Below are 4,332 nucleotides of genomic sequence, written 5' to 3'. Positions count from 1 at the left end.
AGGAGCCTGTGGGTGGAAGTATGCAGATGAGGGAGCGCTGTGGCTTCTGGTCTGTATTAAGGGGGATTAAAAAAAACACGCATACAGAGACTTCTCCCCCGAAGGGTCTTCGTAGTATAATGAAAGGATAAGACTAATTCTTGAGTATGTTTTCTGGGCACTTCCAAAATGGACACTAGAGATCACCATATGCGAACAGTGTTTTGCTGGTCAGGTAGTCTGGGTACTGAAGTGAAAAACGCATACTTACCTGGCAGGGGTGATTCCATGATCACGAAGGTGGTTTCCCCAGGGCGAGGCTTATCCATTGCACTCCGGATGGGCTGACCCCTGCGATTTCCCCAAATGCGGGAAACTCGACTGCATAATTTGTGGTAGTGGGGGACTGCGTTCGCGCTCTCCCCTGATTTCGGTGTAGAAAAAAAAGTTGAGGTCGCGTTTTTATTGGTAGGTTATTACGTAGTGAAGACGTAGTTATAGCTGTCTCGTTAGTATGTACGAATGCGTTGTAGTGTTTACTTAAGTGACGTGAGGTGTTTTGCGAACGTATGGGCGTGTTACGAATATAAGTTGAGTTTTCAGTAACTTTCCTTAACTTTTCCACCATTAGTTCTTACAAGAATGAAGTGAGTTTAAGATTGATACGTTGTAACACAGTAACTGCTTAACTGTCAAGCTCGTCTTTCAGTTTTTAAATATTGTTTGGTTTTTTTAAATGTTATTTATGTTGGGGAAGACATAAATAAGTATGTTTAAAACTGGTTGATGGAAACTTTCTTGTGGTTGCAGAGAAAGTAGAGGTTGCAGCGTCTGAAAAGAAAGTTGACGAGTTCCGAGTCCTTTATGACAGCTGCTGGGAAGAGGACACGTAGTGTGGGATAGCGCTGTTATCTTGTAGTACTACTGTGTGCCAGATGCACTGGGGATACAATTAATAGATAATCCCTGCCCTTAAGGAGCTTGGGTGGGGGTTGGAGACGACAACAGGACACACAAAAGGGGACAGGAAAGGAGGAAGTGAGGGGGCTACATGGGTACAGGATACCAGGGTATATCTTGTTTCCTGGAGTTGAAGTCACGCGGGGCAGCAGATGCTGAGTGGAGTAAAGTAAGTAAAAAATATCCAAATGTACACAAAAATTGACCATGTGCTAGGGCACAAAACCCTCACAATTCAATGCAGAAAGGCGGAAATATTAAATGCACCCTTTTCAGATCATGATACAACAAAAATTATATGTAATAAAGGACCATGGAAGATAAACTAAAAAATAATTGGAAACTAATCTAATCCTAAAAAATGAATACGTCAAACAACAAATCATAGAAACAATAACTTCATTGAAGAGAATGACAATAATGAGACAACATACCAAAACTTATATGGGATGCACAGCAAAAGCAGTTCATAGGGGAAGTTTTACATCTCTAAATGTTTACATAAAATAGAAAAAGATCAATGAATTGGGCATGCAACTAAAAAAACTAGAAGAATGAATTAAAAATCTTCAATTAAACACCAAATTAGGGAAATACTGAAAACCAAAGAAAAAATTAAGAAAATTGAAATGAAGAAAACTATTGAACTAATAAATCAAGCTAAGAGCTGGTTTTATGAAAAAACCAATAAAATAGATAAACCTTCAGCTAATTTAATTTAAAAAAAAAAAGAAAACCAAATTACCAGTATCAAAATGAAAAGGGTGAATCCACCACCAAGGAAGAGGAAATTAAAACAATAATTAGGAACTATTTTGCCCAACTGTGTGCCAAAAAATTTGACAGTTTTAGTGAAATGGATAAATATTTATAAAAACATAAATTGCCTAGATTAACAGAAGAGGAAGTAAAATAGTTAACTAACCCCATTTCAGAAAAAGAAATTGAACAAGCCATTGATGAACTCCCTAGGAAAAAATCTCCAGGGCCAGATGGATTTACAAGGGAATTATATCAAACATTTAAAGAACAATTAATTCCAATACTATATAGACTATTTGGGAAAATAGGTGAAGGAGTCTTACCAAATTCATATTAATATGATACAAATATGGTGCTGATACCTAAACCGGGAAGAGTCAAAACAGAGAAAGAAAAATATAGACCAATTTCCCTAATGAGCACAGATGCAAAAATTTTAAATAAAATATTAGCAAAGAGATTACAGCAACTTATCACAAGAATAATACACTATGGCCAGGTAGGATTTATACCAGGAATGCAGGATTGGTTCAGTATTAGGACAACTATCAGTATAATTGATCATATCAAAAAGAAAACTAACAGAAACCACATGATCATCTCAATAGATGCAGAAAAAGCTTTTGACAAAATACAACACCCATTCCTACTAAAAACACTAGAGAGCATAGAAATAAATGGAGTCTTCCTTAAAATAATAAGTAGAATCTACCTAAAACCTTTAGCAAGTATCATTTGTAATGGGGACAAGCTAGAAGCATTTCCAATAAGATCAGGGGTGAAACAAGGATGTCCATTATCACCACTGTTGTTCAATATCCTACTGGAAATGTTAGCTTTAGCAGTAAGAGAAGAAAAAGAAATTGAAGGAATTAGAATAGGCCAAGAAGAAACAAAGCTATCACTCTTTGCAGATGATATGATGATATACTTAGAGAATCTTAGAGAATCAAGTAAAAAACTGCCTGAAATAATAAACAGCTTTAGTAAAGTTGCAGGCTATAAAATAAACCCACAAAAATTATCAGCATTTCTATATATTACCAACAAAGCCCAACAGCAAGAGATAGAAAGAGAAATTCCATTTAAAGTTGCTGTAGACTTTATAAAATATTTAGGAGTCTACCTGCTGAAACAAACCCAGGAACTATATGAACACAATTACAAAACACTTTCCACACAAATAAAGTCAGATCTAAATAATTGGAAAAACATCAGTTGCTCATGGGTAGGCTAATATGATAAAAATGACAATTTTACCTAAGCTAATATACTTATTCAGTGCCATACCAATCAAACTAACAAAAAATTATTTTATAGAGCTAGAAAAAATAATAACAAGATTCATTTGGAATAACAAAAGGTCCAGAATATCAAGGGAACAATTGAAAAGAAATGCAGGGGAAGGTAGCCTAGCCATTCCAGATCTTAAATTGTATTATAAAGCAGCAATCATCAAAACTAGTTGGTGCTGGCTAAGACATAGAGTGGTGGATCAATGGAATAGGTTAGGTATACAAGACACAGTAGTCAATTACTATAGTAATCTACTATTTGATAAACCCAAAGACCCCAGCTTCTGGGATAAGAACTCGCTCTTTGACAAAAACTGCTGGGAAAACTGGAAAAGAGTATGGCAGAAACTAGGCATAGACCAAAATCTCATACCATATACCAAAATAAAGTCAAAATGGGTTCATGATTTAGATATAAAGGCTGATACTATAACTGAGAGAGCAAAGAATAGTTTACCTATCAGATTTATGGAGAACGAAGAATTCATGACCAAACAGGACATAGAGAACATTACAAAATGCAAAATGGATAATTTTGATTACATTAAATTGAAAAGTTTTTGCACAAACAAAGCCAATGCAACCAAGATTAGGGGGAAAGTAGAAAATTGAGAAAAAATTTTTACAACCAGTGTCTCTGATAAGGGCCTCATTTCTAAAATATATAGAGAATTAAGTCAAATTTATAAGAATACAAGTCATTCCCCAATTGAAAAATGGTCAAAGGATATGAACAGGCAGTTCTCAGATGAAGAAATTAAAGCCATCTATAGACATATGAAAAATGCTCTAAACCATTATTGATTAGAGAAATGCAAATCAAAACAACTCTGAGGTCCCACATCACATCTATCAAATTGGCTAACATAACAAAACAGGAAAATGATAAATGGTGGAGAAGATGTGGGAAAATTGGAACACTAATGCATTGTTGGTGGAGTTGTGAAATGATCCAACCATTCTGGAGAGCAATTTGGAACTATGTCCAAAGGGCAATAAAAATGTGCATACCCTTTGACCCAGCAATAGATCTTCTAGGGCTATATCCCAAAGAGATCATACAAATGGGGAAAGGACTCACATGTACAAAAATATTCATAGCAGCTCTTTTTGCGGCGGCAAAGAATTGGAAATTGAGGGAATGCCCATCAATTGGGGAATGGCTGAACAAGTTACATAACGGAATACTATTGTGCTGTAAGAAATGATGAGCAGGCCGACTTCAGAAAAACCTGGAAAGACTTGATGCTGAGTGAAGTGAGCAGAACCAGGAGAAGGTTGTACACAGCAACAGCCACGTTGTGCGATGGCTAATATCGACAGACTTAGCCCTTCT

At 36.0% G+C, this 4,332-nt stretch overlaps 1 non-coding gene across 1 annotated transcript; it reads left to right on the top strand.

Annotated features, from left to right (window-relative positions):
* Nucleotides 1-242: 242 nt before the first annotated feature.
* On the top strand, nt 243-406 carry LOC114024953. The gene has a single exon (XR_003566975.1). It is a non-coding gene; the product is annotated as a U1 spliceosomal RNA (small nuclear RNA).
* Nucleotides 407-4,332: the final 3,926 nt, after the last annotated feature.

This window comes from Vombatus ursinus, unplaced genomic scaffold (assembly GCF_900497805.2).
Source record: "Vombatus ursinus unplaced genomic scaffold, bare-nosed wombat genome assembly UNPS02014825.1, whole genome shotgun sequence".
NCBI classification, from domain to species: Eukaryota; Metazoa; Chordata; class Mammalia; order Diprotodontia; family Vombatidae; genus Vombatus; species Vombatus ursinus.
This window is presented reverse-complemented; position numbering and strand designations above follow the sequence as displayed.